General features: G+C 41.9%; 1 protein-coding gene across 1 annotated transcript in view; it reads left to right on the top strand.

Moving 5' to 3' along the window:
- The first annotated feature begins 15,091 nt into the window (after positions 1-15,091).
- FAM3C (FAM3 metabolism regulating signaling molecule C) overlaps positions 15,092-24,004 on the top strand; it is a 53,461-nt gene continuing 44,548 nt past the window's right edge. Inside the window, exon 1 of the mRNA XM_068972636.1 lies at positions 15,092-15,219. The gene's annotated coding sequence lies outside the window, so the exon portion shown is untranslated. The remainder of the gene's footprint in view (positions 15,220-24,004) is intronic.

Genomic DNA, 24,004 nt, shown 5'->3' with positions numbered 1-24,004 from the left:
ACTCCAAACTTGTCAATTTCTGATTAAGGCACTGATTACTCTAGAGTCCAGCTCAAACTTAAACAAACATGTTATCACATTCTCAAATCTGAAGTGCTTTACGATAACATACAGATGTCACAGCAACCACTTAAGCTTTTCCCTCATTCCTGAGATGCCCACACATGACCTCTTCTAAGCTAAATCAGCTTTGCTACACCTCATGCAAAGAGCAGCTTTGGGGAAGTTGGGAGATTAGAAGCTTTCGTGGAAGGAGGGGTGTCTAGGTTAGGAAAGGGAACCACAGCTTTAGAGCCAAGAACAAGGAACCTGTCAAGGACCACTTAGCAAGAAGCGTCCCAAATCTTAGCCCTGGAGGCTTACTGTCCACTCAAGTTCACATTGCAATATATTAGGTTGGCCAAAAAGATGGAAAAACCGAATGAACTTTGTGGACAACACAATACCGAACATGTCTAATCACCTTCCTCCGGGATTAGCTTTGTTTCTAACTGGTAATTTCTGGCAACAGAGCTTTCCAACTTCTCTGTCATCTAAAATCATAATCTTGGTACATTTCATTTATGCAAGATTTCACATCCATTCAATCCTGAAGCTTGTCTGGTCTCTATTTATGGTATTTCTCAACCTACGACATCATTTGTGCAAAATAAAAAAAGCTGTGCCTTGTTCAAAAAGCACAAAAAAGCTACTGTGAAAGGAACTAAGTAGCCTTTCTCTTTCACTCTGTCCTGGTATTATTTTCATTTGTGATTCAGTGAGGCACTCCCTCAACATAGGGTCACTTGGGCCCCGGCTCATGATTACTAGCAGCCAGGTCCACTGTCCCATTAACTGCTAGATCACATTCCAGGCCCCAGTTGAGATGAGGGAAGCCCTCTGCCCAAATCCCCAGTGGATGATGACCCATGGGATTGTAGCCTCTGTGCCAGGACACGCTTAGGGCTTGGATTGGAGGAATGAGACAGCTTGCTCCAGTGGGGTTGCCCACTGAAAACACCATGCCCCTGCCAGCTAGGGGCTGGGCCTCCAGGCCCTCTGTGAGATGCAGTGGAGCACACATACGCATCTGTAATGCTCTCTGTGCCAGCAGGAGGCCTCACTGGGGCAGAGGGAGTAGTGATCACTTTGCCAGGGCAGGATGAGAAAGTTAGGCACAGCTTAGGATGCCAAGGGTAGGGGTGAGTCTGGTGGTAGAAAGCCCACTCTGGGGCAATAAGGAGGCCTGGGGACGTGGGTGGTATTACAAATGAACAGTGGCTCCAAACATCTGAAACTTGCTTCCTTGCCCCGTCAGATTTCACTTACAAAACACAGATTCGAAGATAAAATTGTTAAGAATTTAAAGACAGTGACCACAGAGCATTAAATTGCAAGCAGGGTCCTTGTGACTGTGGGGCCCTATGATGGTTAGTCCTACATACATATTGAGTATGTCAATTTGACTGGGTCATTTCGGTGCCCAGATATTTGATGAAACGTTATTCTGAGTGTTAGCATGAGACTGTTTTAGGATGAAATTAATATTTAAGGGATTTCCCTGGTGGTCCAGTGGTCCTATGTGGGAATGCCATTTCAATCCCTGGTTGAGGAACTAAGATCCAACATTGTGTTTTTATTTTGTGTCTAAGTCGTGTCTGACTCTTTTGTGACGCCCTGGACCATAGCTCGCCAGGCTCCTCTTTCCATGGGACTGTCCAGGCAAGCATACTGGAGTGGGTTGCCATTTCCTTCTCCAGGGGTCTTCCTGACCTAGGGATTGAACCTGTGTCTCCTGCACTGGCAGGCAGATGCTTTACCAGTGAGCCACCAGGGAGGCCCAAGAGCCCACATGTCACAGGGCAATTAAGCCCATACACTGCAACTAGAGAAACACCCTCTCTCCACAATGGAACGCTAACCCAGCCAAAAAGAAAAAGAAATTAACATTCAGATATGTGTGTGTGTGTGTGTGCTCAGTCATGTCTGACTCTTTGCAACTCCATGAACTATAGCCTACGAGGCTCCTCTTTCCATGGAATTTTCCAGGCAAGACTATTGGAGTGGGTTGCCATTTCCTTCTCCGGGGGATCCTTCTAACCTAGGAATAGAACCCATGTCTCTAGTGTCTCTTTCAAGTCTTTATCACTACACCACCTGGAAAGCCGCATTGTAATCTGTAGACAGGAGTAAAGCAGATTGCCCTTTCTGATGTAAGTGGGTTTTATCCACTAGGGTGAAGTTTGTTTAGAATAAAAGGCTAACCCTTCACTGAGTAAGAGGTTTCATCCTGCTTGACTGCCTCCAAACTGGGGAAGCAGCATTTTTCTGCCTTCAGACTCTGCCCAGGGCTTAAATCTTCTGGTCTTGGGACCAGAACTATGCTAGTGACTCCTCTGGGTGGCTAGCTGGCCAGCTCACCCTGAAGATTTGCAGACTTAGCCTCCATAAAAGCATGAGCCAGTTACATATATTTTCCTATTGGCTCTGTTTCTGGGAGAACCCTGACTAATAGAGGCTCCATGTGCCTGAGTGCTCCCCTGTAAAGCCTGCCTTGGGTATCTTCCATAACCTTCAGTTTCTTTTGATTCCCACCTTTGCCAGGTAAGCTCAGAACTTTGTCTCTTCTTGTGAGTGTCATGCCAAAGCTCCCAGCTACTCTCATTTGGGGCACTTTCCTGTCAGAGTCTCACAAATAAAATCAATCATTGTCACCCTCTTTTAAGAAACATCCATGGTTCTCCTTATCATAAATTTCCTTTATTACATTCACAATCCTTTGGGATCTAACCTCAATGTAAAACTTCCCTCAATATCAGCCATTTCGCCTCATTAATTTTAACTTCCTTCATACTTATATTTGGGTACTGAGGTCATTTCCACCACAATACTTTTGCCCACATTTTTCTTCAACCCTGAAATGAAGCCCACTGCCTTTTAAGGCCCAGTTTAAGCTATTTGGGCTTCTCTGATAGCTCAGTTGGTAAAGAATTCACCTGCAATGCAGGAGACCCTGGTTAAATTCCTGGGTCAGGAAGATCCCCTGGAGAAGGGAAAAGCTACCCACTCCAGTATTCTTGGGCTTCCCTTGTGGTTCAGCTGGTAAAGAATTCACCTGAAATGCAGGAGACCTAGGTTCAATCCTTGCATTGGGAAAATCCCCTGGAGAAGAGAAAGGCTACCCATTCCAGTATTCTGGCCTGGAGAATTCCACGGACTGTATAGTTCATGGGGTTGCAAAGAGTCGGGCACGACTGAATGACTTTCACTCACTTAAGCTATTTTTATTTATTTCACATAGCTCATGAGAAATCTACCTAATGCCAGTTTACAGTGGACTAGCTTTCTTGAATTTCTTGTACTTGACTCCTCTTCTCACTTGTATTTACGCACTTCTTATAGCTACTGTCGTTAAGCTTTGGCAAGTGTTTTCCCTATAATGTGACTACAAGCTATTCATAGATACCATGGTACATGGATCATCTTCCCTGGGATAATGTTATATTCCTATTTAGGAGCTCAAGGAATATTCTTAAAAGAATAAGAATGAATGGATAAGTTAACTATTGCTCATCGGTTAAATGGTGCCCCCCTGAAAGATATATCCACATCCCAACCAACCCCTGCACTTGTGAAGGTGACTTATTTGGGAAAAGTCTGGAAAAAGTTCCTTTGTAAATGTCTTATTAGATTGGTGCAAAAGCAATAGTAATTGAGGTACAAACATAATTGTGGTACAAACATAATTGTGGTTGACTTTTGTACCAACTACAATTACTTTTGCACCAACCTAATAAATTAGGGATCTTGAGATAAGAGCATACTGCATTATTTGGCCCTAAACACAAAGACAATTATCCTTATAAGACACAGAAGAGAAAACACAGAGAGAAAAGGAAAGGGACAGGTGAAGACAGACACATTGATTAGGGTGATACATTCACAAGCCAAGGAATACCGGAAACCACTAGAGCTGAAAGGAATACCGGAAGCCACTAGAGCTGGAAGGAATACCGGAAGCCACTAGAAGCTGGAAGGAATACCGGAAGCCACTAGAGCTGGAAGGAATACCGGAAGCCACTAGAAGCTGGAAGGAATACCGGAAGCCACTAGAGCTGGAAGGAATACCGGAAGCCACTAGAGCTGGAAGGAATACCGGAAGCCACTAGAGCTGGAAGGAATACCGGAAGCCACTAGAAGCTGGAAGAAGAAAGGAATTCTCCCCTAGATCCTCCAGAGTGATTTCAACCCTGTCGGCCCTGATTTCTGAATTCCAGCCTCTGGAACTGTGAGATAATCAATTTCTGCTGTTAAACCACCTAGGTTTTGGTCATTCGTTATGGGCAGCCCTAGGAAACTAACATGTCCATCTTTCCCTTGGGATCTTTGTAGAATTAGTCTCCATGATGTCTGTGTATAATAGTAGAACCATTTTTATCTCAGAAGCTAAAGATAAAATTGCCCTAGGCACTTCACATAATGTGTACTACTTGAAATCTTTAAAACGACAGGTGCAAAATTCTTCCAGCTTTTTCAAAAACTGACATTCAAATTACATGATTTTTTCAAGAATGCTGTCTAAATGACTCATGTGTATTTTAAAACCTTTTATTTTGAGATCATTTTAGATTCACATGTAGTAGTAAGAAATAAGAGAGATCCAGTGTACCCTTTTCCCAGTTGGTAAAATCAAATGGTAACATCTTACAAAATCTTAGTGCAATGTCAAAACCAGGGTATCAGTGTGGATACCTGATCTTATTTGGATTTCCCTGATTTTAATGATACGTCCTTGTATGTGTATTTAGTTTATGTAATTTGATCCTCTGTGTTGGTTCATGTATCCAACACCCCAGTCAAGAAACAAAAGTCTTCTGCCACAAGGATTCCTCAGACTGCCCTTTTTTAACCACACTGCCCTCCCTATGTCTCTGCCTCCACCTATCCTATCCTTAGTTAGTTCAGTCGCTCAGTTGTGTCCATCTCTTTGCGACCCCAAGGACTGCAGCACACCAGACTTCCCCGTCCATCACCAACTCCTGGAGCTTGCTCAAATTCATGTCCATTGAGTCGGTGATGCCATCCACCTATCCTTAAGGATAACAAATTGATGAATCTCAAGGGCACTAAGCTGAGTGAAAAAGCCAGTTCCAAAAGGTTAGATACCATATGATTCCATTTATATAACATTCTTGAAACAATAAAATTATAGCAGTAGATAATAGGTTAGTGTTTGCCAGGCAGTGTGTATCTTCTTGAAAGTAAAAGTTATTCAAAATCTCTCAGAAGACTTAAAGTTATCCTGTACAGCAAATTAATTCTGAGACTCAGTAAAATATTTGGGGAAATATTTTGTTTGCTTGTCATTATTTTGATACTGGGTATATTCAATTCTTGCTTTGGGAAATGCACTAAAATTCCCAATGAGAAGCCTCTGAAATGGATTATATGCTAAGCCCTTTGGTAGGGAAAATGACCCACTTCGTATGAGAGGTTTTCAGAGAGATATGATAGAACTTAACAACAACAAACAAATGAACAAACTATGGATGGAAATAATCAGTAAATAATCTATAATGAGAATAGAAAAGTATTTCATTCTAGCCAAACTGAGAGCTATCACCCAGGAGATACAGATTCAAGAAGCACTTTAATTGTGTTCCATCAGACTGCAAATTGGGGAGCAGGGAGAGTTGTAAAGGCAAAAATCACAAGGTTATAGTTACTTACAAGAGTTATCATTGGAGCTGGCAAGGAGTGCTTATTAAGTAAGGATTGGTTGGGGTCTGAGACAGTTGTGTGGTTACACAGGGAAACCTTGAGACCTTAAGGTTGCAGCTGGCAGCTGTTGGCAGATATAATTTTGAGAACAGCTGATGATGTCCTTGATACAGTTTGGAAAATTCAAGTTCTCAGTGATGTAGTAACATGGCTGAACTCACATCCACAATGGGCACCTGGCTCCATTTTGAATGCCTGAATTGCAGTTATTCTATTTTGATTTTTAAATACATTCTTTTGTTTAATGGTTACAGTAGATGAGCAATACATGTTCAACAGAACAAAAGACAGTCTATTCTAGGCAGCATAAAGTTCAAGACAACACCTGTATAAGCCAGAATGACTTCCTTATACCTCAATATGTAAAAATTTCTTCCATCAAAACAAAACAAAAAACAGAGACTTCCCTGATCCAGAGATTAAGATTCTGCCTTGCAAGGCAAGGGGTGTGGGTTCGATCCCTAGTTAATGAAACTAAGATCCCATATGCTGCCAGGTGTGGCCAAAAAGTAAAACAAAACAAAACAAAAACAGACAAGACTGCAGAACAGGTACAATAGTGATTACATAAGAAATAAGTTAAAGTTATGTCTCCAATAAAGAATGAGAGAAAAAAATTGGCAGATGAATTAAGGATTTGAGAGAATAAGTACTTTAGGTTAAGATAGAGGTACAGACAGTTAATGATAAGCCATGTGGCTTCTGGATTCCTGAAAGAAGGTAAATAGACTTGTGATAAGCTTGACTACTTAGGTCTATCATTGGTGATGGAGAGATGACAGTTCTGCTGGGTTGAATAGTGGCAAGGGGGTGAGGAGACACAAGGTGTCATCTCCTATGAGTCAGAAAAGCTGTACGTGAAGCAGTAGAACAAAAAATAACAACAGAGGCTTGCAAAGATGGGTCCCAAGAGTTTCAGGGAGAACCAAAGTAAGGCCATGCAAAGTTCCAGGACAACTGGCAGTCTGAACTGATAAGCGCATATGCTGCGTGCTAAATCACTTCAGTCGTGTCTGACTCTGTGCGACCCTATGGGCTGTAGCCTGCCAGGCTCCTCTGTCCATCGGATTGTCCAGGCAAGCAAACTAGAGTGGGTTGCCATGTCCTTCTCCAGGGGATCTTCCCAACCCAGGAATCGAACATGCATCTCTTATGCCTCCTGCATTAGCGGTACCTGGGAAGCCCTGGGAACTGAAAAGCATATCTCCTCAAAGTTTTGCAGTCAGATAAGTGGGACAGTGGGGCATTTAAGAATTCTCTGAGACCATATATAGCAAATGAGTTTTATCGCCTATGCTAAAAACCATACTAAATATTTTCCACTACTAAAGAAAAAAAATGCAAACTTTGTCAGGGAATTGTTATTGTTTTCATTTATGGGGTGGAAACTGGCTTGGACAGAGGAAGCAACTTGCCTAAGGTCACTTAGCAGCTAGTGACAGACAGAGTCAGCAACTATTGATAAATTCATCTGTCTGACTTCAAATCCAACCCAACATTCCCATCTCAATGATGGGGTCAGGGAGGGGTGTCCTGGAGGTACAGAAGAGAAAGGGAATTTAAGAAGGTGATATTATTTTGGAGTCTACAGAGACTAGATCCTAAGAAAATCAGTCATGAATATTCATTGGAAGGACTGATGCTGAAGCTGAAACTCCAAAACTTTGGCCACCTGATGTGAAGAACTGACTCCTTGGAAAAGATCCTGATACTGGGAAAGATTGAAGGCAGGAAGAGAAGGGGATGACAGAGGATGAGATGGTTGGATGGCATCACTGACTCAATGGACATGAGTTTGAGTAAGCTCCAGGAGTTGGTGACGGACAAGGAAGCCTGGCGTGCTGCAGTCCATGAGGTTGCAAAGAGTCGGACATGACTGAGCGAGTGAACTGAACTGAACTGATAGAAACTGAAGGTTTAATCCCTGACTCCTGTCCTTTTGAAAGTGAAGTGAGCAATTTCCCTGGCTTTTGCTTCATGAACAGAGATGGAAATTTTGACTATTGGATAGAACTCTACAAAATACCAGATGCTATATTTGAGCAGAACTTCTCTGGGTAAATAAATTACACTTGAAAATATGTACCAAACCTCATTGAGGCTGCAGCAATTCTACAAGAAACATTTCAAAATAAAAATGCAAGAAATGAAGAGGTTAGGGACTCATAAATGTCCTTTGATACTTAACCAGGATACAAGTTCAGAATAGCTCAGATGTAACAAATTTGGGCGGGGTGGGGAGGGCGGTAGGGGGTCGAGACTGAAGAAATTGCAATAGAAAATGACCTAAAATTATATCAAGTTCATGAACTTGTATCATGCTCATTTGGGTAAGTAGATAGATTCCCTTCCCTATCTGTGTCACAGGTGTGCCAAGGAAAGACATCTGGCACATACAGCCTTGCACAGATCACACAGGCTGGAGGATTTGGAAGTCAGTGGCATCGTCTGGGATTCTAATGTTTCTAACTTTTTCTTTGGACAGGTGATGTTGAAATTAGTACACGTTAGGGAAAAGGTTCAACGAATTTAAGAGAGCATGTGTTGTCATTCAGTTGCTAAGTTACATCTGACTCTTTGCGACCCCATGGACTGTAACATGTCAGGCTTCCCTGTCCTTCTCTATCTCCCAGAGTTTGCTCAAATTCATGTTCACTGAGTCGGTGATGCTCCCTAAACATCTCAAAAGATGAAGACTCTCATCTTTTGGAGTCCTCTACAAAAAGAACACACAAAAATGGCAACAATGCATGGAGTAGGTATTGTTTCATTTTATTCTGCTTGGTTTGCTACTTGTATGTTTGTAGACATCCTGTAGTTACATGGGATTTTTGGCCTCCTGGAGTGTTACTGAATTATCTTTAGTGACCACTAAATCCACTAGAGAACAGGTCTTAATGCAATACTAACCATTGGTTGATATTTTGTTACCCATATTCCTGTGGTTTGGCTCAACTCAGAGCAAACAATGCATTTCAGTTTAATGTAACTAGAGATCTTAGTGCTTAATAACAATACCATAGTCACAGTGAATCCTTTCATGCTTGGACTAAAGGATTTTTGTATTTGGTTCTTAATCAAAGATTGAAGTTACAGACTGAAGCAATTATGCTTTCAGTTCAGTTCAGTTCAGTTCATTCGCTCAGTCATGTCCGACTCTTTGCGACCTCATGAATAGCAGCACGCCAGGCCTCCCTGCCCATCACCAACTCCCAGAGTTCACTCAAACTCATGTCCATCAAGTCCGTGATGCCATCCAGCCATCTCATCCTCTGTCGTCCCCTTCTCCTCCTGCCCCCCAATCCCTCCCAGCATCAGAGTCTTTTCCAATGAGTCAACTCTTCTCATGAGGTGGCCAAAGTACTGGAGTTTCAGCTTTAGGAAAATATAAAATTTGCTCGGTATTAATTTAGTTCCTTCTTCTCAGAGGATTTTTCTGGCGGACATTTTTTTTTTTTTTTTAATGAGACTTAGAAGTGTTTTTAGATGACTTAATGTGAGGATTATTCATTAATTTACTTAGAATTATATGAATGTTAGAAGTGCAGTCACATTTTTCCATTGTCTGATTAATATATTTTAAAAATATCTTAGACATGTGTATCATGTTCATGTAAGATATGTTGGGAGTGTGTATATGTGTGTGTGTGTGTATGCGTTTAAGTTGATTTCTGGCTTCTGTATTTTTGCTTGGCATTACAAATAGGTAACCTTGCCATATTAGACTTTAAAAAAGTAGTTTTTAGATTATGATGCTGACTCAGAAATTTTTCTAGCTGGTAATACTTTATAAGACAGAATAACAAGCTATTTTTCTGAAGAACCACTAATAATCTTAATAATTGTTTATAATATACACTTGTACATACTTTCAGGGTAAGAAGTTTTCTTGGCAGTCATGAGTCCATCACATATTTTAGATGTGGGTTGCCATATTCAGTATATTATTTAACATGATTTATAACTGAGACAAAAGTGCCAAATTTTCCCACACTGAAAGATCTATTAAAAGATCTAGTTCAAACCAGAACTTCCTAGGGAGTAGAATAAAGACATCAATTGAAAATTCAATTTTTTGTGGTATCTGTAATTTTCTTACATGTTGCTAGAAAAGTAGTAATAGATGGAAAACTGGAGTCCTTTATGTAAACATACATTTGTTATAATGATTGCATTGTATTTTACATATGTTTCATGGTAAATTAAACCACTCATTTTGTATAGATGGTGTTTCTTATGTATCAAATGTACATTGTCTACACAAAATGAAGACAGTCCGCCAGGCTTCTCTGTCCATGGGATTCTCCAAGCAAGAATACTGGAGTGGGTAGCCATTTCCTTCTCCAGGGGATCTTCTGATCCAGGAATCAAACCTGGATCTCCTGCATTGTAGGCAGATTGTTTACCATCTGAGCCACCAGGGAAGCCCTATGTACCAAGTGCAGTGTCACAAAATCTGTAGGCATGCCAGCTTTTAAAATGATACTATTTTCCTTATATAAGGTTTTAAAGTAATCACACTCATAGAAACAGAATGCAGAAGAGTTGCAATGGACCAGACAGAGATAGGAGGGAGGATGTGGAGTTATTGCTCAATGGGTACAGACTTTCAGGTTTTCAAGATGAAAAGCGTTCTGGAGGTGGAAGACTGTGCTGATTACACAACAATGTGAATGTACTTAAATCACCAGACTGTACACTTAAAAACGCTCAAAAGGGTAAATGTATCTAAGGAAAGGAAAGGAGGGGAGTTTAGGGTGAGGCATTTAGGCAAAAGTCCATCTCACTCACTAGGCCAACACAGGCTGTGAAAAAGAGAAGTCGGGAAATTTGGCTTCTTTAAAGAGACACCTAGGAGTAAACTTGGCTCATGACCGGTCCCACTCACCAGGAAGGGAGTTGGTGGGATGAGAGGAGTGACACTCGTATCTTGTGGCTTTTACCTATAGGCTGGAGGAAGTTTGAGAGGCTTGGGTCTTTTTTCTTTTTTTATTATGTATTTATGTATGGCTGTCCTGTGTGCACTTTTCTCCAGCTGCAGCAAGTGGGGGCTACTCTTAGTTGAGGTGCGTGGGCTTCTCGGCTAGCTTCTCTTGTTGCACAGCATGGGCTCTAGGGCACTCAGGATTGAGTAGCTGTGACACGTGGGCTCAATAGTTGCAGTTTCTGGTCTCTAGAGCACGGGCTCAGTATGTGTGTTTGTGACTAACAACAGCAACAACTGCCATGTGGGATCCTCCTTGACCTGTTTCTCCTGCGTTGGCAGGTGGATTCTTTACCACTGAGCCACCAGGGAAGCTCAGTTTGAGAGTTCTAAATGCACATTTTTGTGACTATTCTGAACAACACTTTTTAAGCCACACCTGAGCGTGGTATTTCGGAGAAGGCAATGGCACCCCACTCCAGTACTCTTGCCTGGAAAATGCTATGGATGGAGGAGGGAAGGCTGCAGTCCATGGGGTCTCTGAGGGTCAGACACGACTGAGTGACTTCACTTTCACTTTTCACTTTCATGCTCTGGAGAAGGAAATGGGAACCCACTCCAGTGTTCTTGCCTGGAGAATCCCTGGGACGGCGGAGCCTGGTGGGCTGCCATGTATGGGGTCGCACAGAGTCGGACACGACTGAAGTGACTTAGCAGCTGCAGCAGAGTGTGGTATTTAACTCAGTGTATAGGTATCGCATTTGACACTTTTTATTATTTTTTGTTTTTATTATTCTACCTCTGTGTTTTTCCCCCCACCCATGATATTCTTTAAAAGCTTGTAGAGTTTCTGGCTATCCCTCTACAAGTTTGGGGATGGCAGTCCAATATAAGCATGCTCTAATATTTTAATGTAATCCCACTCCTAGGACTAGTCAGCTTGTATTTATGTATGTGTTTATTTTTAATTGTTGTTTGTTTGTTTTTTGTTACAAACCTTTCCCTCCATGTTTTAGTGACCTATTACTACATTAAAAAAAAAGAAAGAAAAGAAACCTACCATGGAACTTAGCAACTGATAACAGCAACAAACAGTGATTTCTCAAGATTGTGTGGGCTGGCTGGTTTGGATGGGGTGGTTCCCACATGTTGCTGTTTGGGGTCACTCCTGGTGTACTCAGCGAGGAACTCCACTCGGGCTGGACCATGCAGATGACTTCAGTCATCTGCTGACTCAGCTGAGTGGTTGGATGGTTTGGGCCTAACCAGGCCTCTCTTTCTCTCTATGGAGTTCCTTCCCACTCAGTAGTCTGGGAAGTTACCCAGCATCACTTCAGCTGCATTCTCTGGGTTAAAACAAGTCCCAGGCCAGCCCAGTTTCCAGAGGAGGGACACAGACTCTACGTCTTGGTGGTAAATGTGTCAGGAATTAACAGAAATGGGAGCAAGCATTGGTTGCTATATTTGCAGGCAATCTCTACTCCGTATACAGATCATTGTTGTTTAGTTACTAACTTGTGTTTGACTCTTTTTGTGGCCCCATGGACTGTAGCCCGTCAGGCTCCTCTGTTCATGGGATTTTCCAGGCAAGAATAAAGGAGTAGGTTGTCATTTCCTTCTCCAGGGATCTTCCCGATCCAGGGATAGAACCTGCAATTCCTTCATTGGCAGGCTGAATCTTCACCACTGAGCCACCTGGGAAGCCCGTATATACAGATAAGTGATGCCAAATGAAATATTCTGCTTGAGAATGGGCCCAATTAATATTCTGAGGCTTTGCATCAAGCTTAACCTTTAGCAATATTATGTAATTCTTATGTGGGAAATTGTACAGTATAAACTACAGTTTTATGTAAAAACTTGCAGCCATTGAAGAGGGAATGAATTTTCTTTTCCAAGTATAGGCAAGGGTGAGTTTTGAGGCTTGAAATTTTGGGCATAGGGGTTTGAATCTTGGCCCTGCCACATATGAACACAGAATCCTGGACAACTTTCCCTTTCTGTTATGCACTTTTCTCCTTGGTATTTAGGATTTAGGTATAATAGGATTATTGTGAGGATTAAATGCATAAATATATATAAAAAGTTTAGGAAAGAGCCTGGAACACAGCAAATACATAATAAACATTGGCTTTAAAAATAAAAATCATCATAAAAATGTGAATTATCATTACCTATTATTATAATGTAACATAGAAACGTTTATTTGGATTAAGCCTCTCAGAGCTGCAGTTTTCTGTAGTCTTATTAACTTTATTGTTAATCCTGACTATTTTTCCTGCTTTCCTGCCTCTTGCCAAGTAAAACAGTAGGTAAAAAAAAAAAAAAGCTGACTAACAGCTGTGCTAAAAAAATGATTTACCAACTTTTAAATAATGCAATCCAGTATGAAAAGATATAATTTACACTGTAGCCCAGGATGCTGTAATCCACTCAACTGCACTTTATATTGTACAAATATTTCATGAAACAGTATGTATTTTCAAGTTGTGCTAGGAACTCTGATTTTTTTGTTCTATTCTATTTCAGTGAATCAATAACAAAATGTCGATTGTGACCCACTATTACTAATTTCATTACCTACTGAAGGGTTTGAAGCTATATATTATGGTCATTGGTTATTCAGCACATGTTCAACCCAGAAATTGTTTCAAGTGTAGTGCTATAATACTATGCCATATGTTCTTTCCATACAGGCAAATTTGATTATGGAGCAAAAAGTTTCTTTTCACAAATGTGGCCTGACCTCTCTAATCAAGAGTCTTCTAAATTCTCTCTTTGGCCACCTGATGTGGAGAGCTGACTCATTTGAAAAGACCCTGATGCTGGGAAAGACTGAGGGCAGGAGGAGAAGGGGGCGACAGAGGATGGAGTGGTTGGATGGCATCACCCACATGATGGACATGGGTTTGGGTGGACTCCGGGAGTTGGTGATGGACAGGGAGGCCTGGCGTGCTGCGGTTCATGGGGTTGCAAATAGTCAGACACGACTGAGCGACTGAACTGAACTGAACTTCTCTCAGTGGGACCTAGGGATCAAGGGAAGGTGTGTAACATGTTGTATTTTTGTATCATAAGAAACGAAGTGCCATATTTGTTTGAAGCTAGATGGACCAGGCTAGAATTCCAACTTCACAACGTACTCCCTTATATTTTCAAACAAGTGATTTAAACTCAACTTTGGAGTCTTGGTTTTTTTATCAGTTAAAGCAAAACACAGCTATTATCGACTTCAGTCTGAGTTGTGAACATTAAATGGGAACACATTCCCAAATGCCCAGCAAGGTGCAAGCAAAGAAGGCTCTCAGAATGCATTTATTGCTTCTTTATCCTATCGTGGAACACAAACTTCCAAATTCATAGTTATTATTTAAGTTCTGTATTTTCTATTTTTCCAGGTATGTTGACTTGGTAGAATACTATGATTAAACCCTATTATTTCTTTAATGCAATTTAATTTCTACAACCATGTATTGTCTTGATATTCTACCTAATATTGCTAATAAGAATTATAGCTATTAATTATTTTGGAATGTGGATCAGAATTATGAAACAATTTTGCATTTGCAGCTTTTGGTTTGATCTCCCAGTTAACACATGATCGTGTGAAAAGGTGTGTACAGGAGAAAAACATTTCTGTTATGTTGCTAAATACATTACAGGATGCTTGGGGCTGGTGCACTGGGATGACCCAGCGGGATGGTATGAGGAGGGAGGTGAGAGGGGGGTTCAGGATTGGGAACATGTGTACACCCGTGGCGGATTCATGTTGATGTACGGCAAAACCAATACAATATTGTAAAGTAACTAGCCTCCAATCAAAATAAATAAATTTAAATTAAAAAAGCAAAAGAAAAAAAGAAAGTGAGGTGCAAAATACAAGAACTGCCTTTCTCCTTGAGTCCAACATTTAAGGTTACCAGCGTTCTACTGCTCAGTCAGGTAGTATCTTTGCCATAGGTGAGCTAGTTTAGAAGGAGTCAGGAGGATATAATGATCATCTCGAATATGGAGCTCTAAAATGGGACTGATTATTTTAAAATTTCTTCCTTTAAGGCGGAGATTATGGAAGTGTGACTGAAGGCAGAGGGTGGCGGACGAGGGAGCGCGGGGAGAGGCCGTGACACTTCTGCCCTGTCCTGGGGTGCAGACGGCCGCCGCCCCCTCCTATCCCACGTGGCAGTTCCAGACAGCCCGGCGCGGACAGGGGGCGGGGCCGCAGAGCCCTCCCTTGGCTATCCGGCCCTTCCTCAGGCCTGCACGGCGCCGGCTCAGTCCTCCACCGCCAGGGGGCGGGCGCGGCTTGCCGGCGGCGGGGGCCCATTGGTTGCGCCGGGGAAGCGGGGGAGGCGGCCCAGCGGCGAGCTGGCTTCCTCCTGGCCACTCGCAGGGGTGAGGGGAAGCCGGAGGAACCCGGGAGGAAGCGGAGGAGCGAACGGGAGGCGGCGGCGGCGGCTCCTGTCGGCCTTCTGCAAGACTGACCGCAGGGAGCCCGGAAAGCGGGCGCGCGCGGCGGAGAGGCGGGCTGGAGGCTGGTGAGACGGACCGGGAGGCGGACCGAGCCGCGGCCGAAGGCAGGGAGTCTGGAGGGAGGCTGGGGGGAGCCGGGCACCCACCTTCACCTTCATCCTCCCCTCCCGCCGCGATCGCCGGCCCGGGGCGTGCCCGGGTGGTCGGCGCGCGTCCCGCCGGGGGCAGGGCGCGACAGGAGCGGGGCACCGGAGCGTGGCGGGCCGGGGGTCCAGGCCGCCGGCCCCGCGCGGGCATCCCCAGCCGGGCGGCCAGTCTCCGGGCTCGGCGGAGGGCGGGGCGGCGCCTGCACCTGGCGCCCCGGCCTGGGGCTGGCACCTGGGGCGCGCGTCCAGCGCTCGGTCTCCAGCTCGGGTCGGAAATGCGGGCCGAGTGCTCTAAAGGGGCGGGGATGGAGTTGGATGTTGCGTTAGAACTCTGTGGAGGGCGATCTTGGCTCAGTTGTAAAGTTTTAGTGTCTTCTGAGCTGGAGGTACTTTTTATTTTTTAAACCTATCCAGCCCATTGGTATTCAGTATCACGGATGGACGTACTATTCTTTTTTCTTTTCTTTTTTTCCCACTTGTTTGCCGCTAAGCTCACAGTTTCTACAATATGTTACAATTTGTGACCCTAGATCTTAAATAATGAGTGATGGACTGACAATCTCCAGCTGAAATTTTTTTGTTTTCATCACTCTCTGCATTTTTAAAAAAATTTTCTTATCATACAAAACTGTTTAATTCACAGAACCTTTTCTTTGTTTCTTTCTATTTGACCAAAAAGAATATGAATACAGTTGCTTACGAGGCGCTGTGCCAGCTGCTTTCAGATGCACATTGATTTCTTAACGACCCATAGAGTAGGTCCGTTTGTGTATTTTCCCAATTTTACTGAGAAAATATGAACTCCCCTAGAGGTTAGGTTCAAAAAGATAGAGACTAGCAGGAGATCCCAGACCCCTTGAACTCTTAACTACCTTTCAGGGCTAGTGATATCCTGTCAAATTTTATAGGTTTTGGGGAGACCTTAATGTTATTCATGCAGTGCATTATTGAGTACAACGGGATCTCCATTTAACTTAGAAAATTCAAGTTACTAACACCAGCAAGAAATTGGCAGAATCAGCATCTGGTTGTGGTCATATCCATATCATTAACTATACCTCTTTTTAAAGGCTGCCAGTCTCAAGTTCTGTGGCAGTTTACTAATTAAATCACAGCGTTTCTGCCGCCCCCGCCCCCCACTTTATACAGGTGTGAGAAGCTTTAGTCTGTGTAATGTTATCTAAACTCATTTTTCTTGATAGCAAGAAATAAAGAGTTTGATGCAGTGATACTCTCCCAGGGAATCTCTCAGAATCACCTATAAATGAGACTTCAAAAAAGGACACAGGTCAGGTTCCTCCCCAAGACCCCAGTGGAGGGATCTTCTGTTTAAAAGGGAGTCAAAGTAAGACTGAGGGCCACTAGGTTAAAGTGACGTTTTAAATAAACTTAATAGCTGTTACAATTTTAAAAATAATTACTAAGTAACTAAATCTTTTTGTAATTAAAGAAGATACCTTCAAAAGGAAAAGATCATTGGAGAGAATGTCAGAGGATAAAGAGATTGTTGTTGAATGGTGATATGTAGTCCTTGTGGGGCATCAGAAGAGTCTTAACTTTTATTTAACCACATATTTTAAGTCTTAAATGGTCAGCCTCAGTATTTGAAAACTTGTATATTCATAATTAGACATACCAGAGTACTTATTTGTGCCTGCTGGTAATTATAGGTAACATGGATACCATAAGGCAGCCTTGGCTCTCAAAGCTACTGTACTCTCTCTGAGGTAGTGAGCCTTCCCCCACCCCCGACTCCTTACTTTTATAACTCCTTTCTCAAAGCTGAAAGGTCCAAGACCTAAGAAGTAAGAGATTTTGGTCTTATGTATCGCAGAAATGCATCTAGCTGAGAATTTAGTAAATAGCAAACATTTGTCTTAAACTTAGTCCAGAAGAGTTCCTGAACTTGGGATCAGAAAATTGGGATCTTAAGCAGTAATTCTGCAATTAGTTCATTGCCCAATAGAGGGCATTGATCAACTTATTTAATATCATATTTTGCCTAATTTCCTTAATCTGATTGGGGTGATTGCACATGACTCCCAAGCCCTTTAAACTTGAAAAGGTTTTGTGAATTTTATTCTGCTCTTAAAATAGAGTCAGCTGATATTTTCTCAGGGGAGAAAATTATGTTCCACTACCTCTGAGTTTCCACAGTTTCACCCCATCAGTATTCTTCCATTGTCTTCTTCACTGGCCTGTTCATTTGATGCAAGCTGTTTTTATTACTTATATCTCCCTTATTTCTAATCTAATTAATTTTCATCTGTTCTTTATTTTTCTAGCTTCACTCTGGTGAGTTTTTCAGTTGCCTTTAAAAATTAATCTACGCAACATAAAACTCACTATTTTCAAGTGTACAGTTCCGTGACATTTAGTGCGTTCATAGCATTGAGAGGTCATCACATCTTTTTTAAAAATAATTTATTTAATTGGAGGCTAATTACAATATTGTAGTGGTTCTTAACCATACATTGACATGAATCAGCCATGGGTATACATGTGTTCCCCATCCTGAACCCTCCTCCCACCTCCCTCCCCATCCCATCCCTCAGGGTCATCCCAGTGCACCATGTCAGGTCAGCCCTGAGCACCCTGTCTCATGCATCGAACCTGGACTGACGATCTGTTTCACATATGGTAATATACATGTTTCAATGCTATTCTCTCGAATCATCCCACCCTCGCCGTATCCCACAGAGTCCAAAAGTCTGTTCTTTACATCTGTGTCTCTTTTGCTGTCTCACATATAGGGTCATCATTACCATCTTTCTAAATTCCATAAATGTGTGTTAATATACTGTATTGGTGTTTTTCTTTCTGACTTCACTCTGTATAATAGGCTCCAGTTTCATCCACCTCTTTAGAATTGATTCAAATGCATTCTTTTTAATAGCTGAGTAATATTCCATTGTGTATATGTACTACAGCTTTCCTATCCATTCATCTGCTGATGGACATATAGGTTGCTTCCATGTCCTAGCTATTGTAAATAGTACTGCGATGAACACTGGGGTACACGTGTCTCTTTCAATTCTGGTTTCCTCAGTGTGTATGCCCAGCAGTGGGATTGCTGGGTCGTATGGCAGTTCTATTTCCAGTTTTTTAAGGAATCTCCACACTGTTCTCCATAGTGGCTGCACTAGTTTGCATTCCCACCAACACATCTTTTTAATTCTACATTTTTGTCACCCCAAAAGGAAACCTCATGTTCATTAAGCAATTACTCCCCGTTCCCCAACCTGTGGCAACCACGTCTGCTTTCTCTACAGATTTATCTGTTCTGAATATTCCATGTAAATGGAGTCATAAGATAGGTGATCTTTGTGTCTAGCTTCTTTTACTTCACATTATGATTTAAAGGTTCATCCCTGTTGTAACCTGTATCAGCATTTTGTTCCTTTCTATGACTGAGTAATATTCCACGTATAGATACATACCACACTATGTTTAGTATGCATCCATTGATGGATCCTTGTGAGTTTTTGTGTGCTAGTAAGAAAAAGTTATGGGGATGTTTGTAGCTGTGAGTCTGAATTGGTTTTCATCATGAGTTCTGCATGGCTTGTTTAGGTGGTATCATGGTTATCAGATGTACTGCTCAGCTATCCATGTGCTGTGCTCTGCTAAGCTGCTTCAGTCATGTCTGACTCTTTGTGACCTCATGGACTGTAGCCCTTTAAGCTCCTCTGTTTATGGGATTTCCCAGGCAAGAACACTGGAGTAGGTTGCCATATCTTCCTCCAGGAATCTTCCCGACCCAGGATCCAACCTGTGTCTCCTGTTGTTTCCTGCTTTGGCAGGGGGATTCTTTACCACTGTGCCATCTGCAGTTAGGATATCATTAAATGTGTCTTGAAGGACCCGTGATTGACAAAAAATGAATTTTTAATTGGTTCAGGAAATTTTACACTAGAAGCGTCTTCCTATCTGTTCCTTGCGAATGGCTGCTAACTTGCCTTCTTGATTTTGTGATAGAAATGACACAGTCTCCAGGCCCTTGGGCAGATGGAGTCTCTTTTCTCCTCCATTTCTTCACGTAAATAATTTGACTAACAGAATTATGTCTGCCCTGGTACAGTGAAATTCTGAAGACTAAGTTAAAGACTATATAAATGACGGGAATATATAGGGGACTTCTAAAACATTCAGAATAGGTACCTGTAACATCCCATCTGATACAGTGTAAAATACTGGAATTATAGGAAATGAAGACAGTTATACTCTATGGAAATTTGTACCTTTTTCTTGCCTCTTTTTGCAGTGATTTGTGAATTAGACACTTCTTTACTTATGTTTAACTTATAGTTAAAATGTATTTAGTTTTATTTTGGCTACTGATCATATCTCTCCCTCCCTCCTTCCCTTTGTGTCTATCAATCCATTCGTCCATCTCTCTTTCTCCTCTTGGATGGTATAGTGTAAGATTAAAGTAGGTTACATTACAGCGATTTAGTCAGCAATTGTGGAACTCTGCAGGAGCTGACAGAACGAATGTCATTTTGTCTTGTTTTCTGTTTGGGATATGTTTGTACTCTTAGTTAAAGAAATCTGATCCCCACTTCATTTCTTCAGTTGGATTATGAATTTTTAAGCAAAATTCTTATTTGGTAGAGAGGAAAGCTTCAAGAAGATATTGGGATGATTTTAATTTACACTCTGTTGTAAGCATTGCAAACAGGAGTTCTCTTTGCTCACAGTGTTCCTCACAGTGTTTCCAGGTTTATTCATTGCCCTTCTCTTTCTCACTCTTACCTGAGACAAGGCCCAGAGTCTAGCTGATTTCCATTGTTAAGGAAAGAATGAAGATTCTTGCCTTGTGAATTTTACCTTTGGGCTTTTTTGGCCTAGATCTGACTCCCTCCCCAGCCCTACTCTAGACTTCTCTGTGTGTTTGGATTGATGTACTGTTGGGCTGAAGTTCTCACATCTGAGCTTGGCTGAGGGTCACCTGGGGAGTTTATTAACCATGCAGGAGTTTTAATCCTCTCTCCAAGAGATTCTGGGCTCAGGAATTTGCCATGTATTGGGTTGGCCAAAAAGTTCATTTGGGCGTTTTCGTAAGATGTTACAGAAAAACCTTGATGAACTTTTTGACCAACCCAATAAAAAGCCCACCAGTAATTGTGGTGCCCATGATGTTGTTGTTTAGTTGCTAAGTTGTGTCTGACTCTCTGTGACCCCATGGACTGTAGCCCACCAGGCTCCTTGGTCCATGGGGATTCTCCAGGCAAGAATACTGGAGTGGGTTCCCATTCCTTCTCCAGGGGATCTTCCCAACCCAGGGATGGAACTCAAGTCTCCTGCATTGGCAGGTGGATTCTTTACTCCTGAGCCACCAGGGAAGCCTGTGTGCGCATGATGTGGGCTGTTTTATAGTTAGGGTTTCAAAGAACCAGATATGGTATTTCATTGAATCTACGCTGTTTGTAAGGTACGCCATTATTTTATACACTACTAAGAGGAAGAAATGTGGTTGTAAACCTCATCCTGACTTAAGACTTGTTAAAAGAAAGGAGATAGTGTGCATCTTAGAATCAGAAAGTAGAATGTTAGGTTCCTGAGACACCACAAGCCCCTCTTGTTACAGTGAAGGGTTATATGAAGCCGTGGGCTAAAAGAATTATAATGTAACAGTCCTTTAGACCTTATACTTTGTAAAATGTGTTTATAATAGAGTTTAACATACGATGCCTGTACTTGACATGTGTTTGTAATGAAGATTACACTGATGTCTTTGTTTTAAAATGCAGTGTAACTGTATCAGAGTGTAATGCACTCTAGTTTGGCCCCATGTTATTTTCAGCATACCCATTTCCAGTCTTTTATGTGTGGGTGTTGCAGATCAGTTCAGAAATCTTATTTCTAAGCTTCTATGTACTTTAGTGATTTCCGTTTTGTGCAGTCCATTAAAATTTGTACTTTATGCTACAGTGACATTGGTGTGGCTTGCTCATTTGAGTTCTTTTTTGTCATCCTTTCTTCTGTTAGAGAGTTCATAACCCCTGATGCCAGCTAGCCAGTTACATGCATATACACCAGCCACCTGTGCTGAGTAGTTTTAGGATATTGTGGTAGTAATCGGTGTCAGCACCAAGTTTGGTGTTGACTTAAAAAAAGTCACAGCCTAAAAGTTGAGAGTTGTGTTCTACTTGGTGGAATTTTTAGGACTTTAAGCCCAGGAGACAGCATCTCAAGTGACCCTGTGAGAACTGCTCTGCTGAGGAGAGGCGGGGGACAGGTTATATAGAAGTTTCGTAAAAAGGGACAGGTAGTCTGAACAGCAAAAGATTATTGTTAATTAAAGGAAGCCAGATAACTCAAGGAATTTACTGCAAGAGTCTGGGCTCACTGAAATCATTCCTTTCATATGCATCTCAGCTATCTGGGTCCAGTATCCTGCGTTTTCCACATCTTGAGCTTTCTTGGGACTCAGTGTAGGGAGTGGCTATAGTTTGATGGCTGCTAGATCACAGGTATTCTCTTTTCTGAATGCCTTAAGGGCTTAGGAACTCACATTGGAGGGCTGGAATCTCTGTGACTGAGACATTCTTGGTTACTGATGTGGCAAGAAATACTCCATTTTTTAGTGAAAGTCTCTCAGTCATGTCTGACTCTATACAACCCCATGGACTATCCTGCCAGGCTCCTCTGTCCATGGAATTCTCCAGGTAAGCTTTTTCCAGGGGATCTTCCCATCCTAGGAATCGAACCCAGGTCTCCTGCATTGCAAGCGGAGTCTTTACATCTGAGCCACCAGGGAAGCCCAAGAATACTGGAGTATTCCAGTATAGAAGGTAGCCTATCCCTTCTCCAGGGGATCTTCCTGACCCAGGAATCAAACCAGGGTGTCCTGCACTGTAGGCAGATTTTCTTCCAGCTGAGCTACCAGGGAAGCCCATTTCTCAGTGGGTCACAGTGAACCAGAATTCTGGCTACCAACTTCAAAAGAAACACCACAGTGGAACATTGGGGCCTGAAGAAGAGAATAGGTTAAAACGAATCTTTCTTCACCAATGAGAATTCAGTGAAGGACAGCCTCTCCTGCTATGGTGCTTCCTTCAGTGGCATCATTTTGGCAAATGGAATATTTTTATCTGTGGAAAGCTGCTTAGATTTGGGGTGGGGGGGAGGGGGATACGTGTCCACTTAGTGTCTAATCAGTTGGAGTATTTACAGAAAACATGGTTAAATGCCTGTTGATCAACTGAAGTATTTCAGATATCTAATATCTCAACTATCTGAAGAGGAAAGAACTTTAGGTCTCTAGCTGATTCATGTTGGTGGAAGAAGTTGTCCTGTGGAATTCTCGGTGTTGGGTGAACAGTTTTGCTCTTAGAGGGTGGTGTGTGTGGTCTGGCAGGCTCGGTTCCCTCTCCTTCCTTCCACTCGTTATTGGGGCTGAGTCAGGACAGGCAGGACAGTTGCATGGTTAGCACGGCTGCTTGTAACTGGCTTTTAACTGGAGGGACAAGACAGGATGACAGTTATAGTTTGTCTTGTCTCATTCTTAAAAGAATGGAGTTTTATCCAGCTGCTGCAGATCAGACGGAATATCTCTAAAGTGCTACTTTGTCCAGGCACTGCCAGGAGAATCAAATAAAAGCAAAGGATAGCAATTTATGGTAGGTGGACTACAGAGGAAAGCTGAGTGCACCCAGAATATTTCAGGGAGAGAGGTGCTCTTTGCGGTCATTTGTGCTTTTCCATAGTATGCTTTTAATTCTGTTTCTGAGGCCCAGTTAGATACTAATCCTCTTTTTAATGTAATTTCAATGTGATGCTCTTAGTAAAACCATATGATGCTAGTTCAGAAAAGTTTCAAATCCAGGATTAGATCATTTGTATCCCTCTCTTCTTGAGGTTTTCAGTAGAATATTACCATTTCCTTCTAAAGAAACTCACTTATTGGATCTATTGAATTATTATTTTAAAGTGTTTGGTCTGTTGCTTTGTAGTCTCATCTTTTTGAAGGCCATTTTGCACGAGAGTGGATACACTTACATTTTCCTCAGTCGACTTTGGAAAAAGTGAATATATTCTTGGCACTGTAGAATTATACAGATGTCCTCCTTTCCTTCCCCGATACTTTGTTTTTAGCTCCTTTTTCTTTTCTTTTTCCTTCTAGTAAGATTAGTTTGATCATTTAAAAACCTAGGATACTTTTCCAGTTGTTACGCAGACATCTAAAATTTTCCCTTTAATCATTTTCAGGTCATACTTCCACTTAGGTGTCTGACACATGTGTGTGTTAAAATGGTAGATTTTAGAAACATCCATTCTGTAGGATTCTGTATCAGAGTCTCCTATGAGAACTAAAATACTTTCAAGATAGTAATTGGGTTTTTTTCTGTTGCTTAACAGAAAAAAACAAATTCTGTTAAGTTCACAGTACTTATAGTGATAGCAACTCACGTATTTTGAATGTTAAGATTCTTTCAAGTGAATGCAATCTTCTCACCCTCTCCATTTTATTTCAAAAATGTATCCCTCTTGGTGAAGATGTGTGCACAGTGGCATCTGGATGAGACGAGTACTTGAGAACAGTCTGCACCTGATATAGTGACAGCTTTCTATTAAAGCAAAGGTTCCTTTAAACTAAATATTTTAAATTTTAAAAATTGATCAGACACAATTACTTATATCCTTTCGCCCTTTTTAAGTCCATCACACACACACACACACACACAAAAGCAATCACTTT

Source organism: Capricornis sumatraensis, chromosome 5, assembly GCF_032405125.1.
Source record: "Capricornis sumatraensis isolate serow.1 chromosome 5, serow.2, whole genome shotgun sequence".
NCBI lineage: Eukaryota > Metazoa > Chordata > Mammalia > Artiodactyla > Bovidae > Capricornis > Capricornis sumatraensis.
This window is presented reverse-complemented; position numbering and strand designations above follow the sequence as displayed.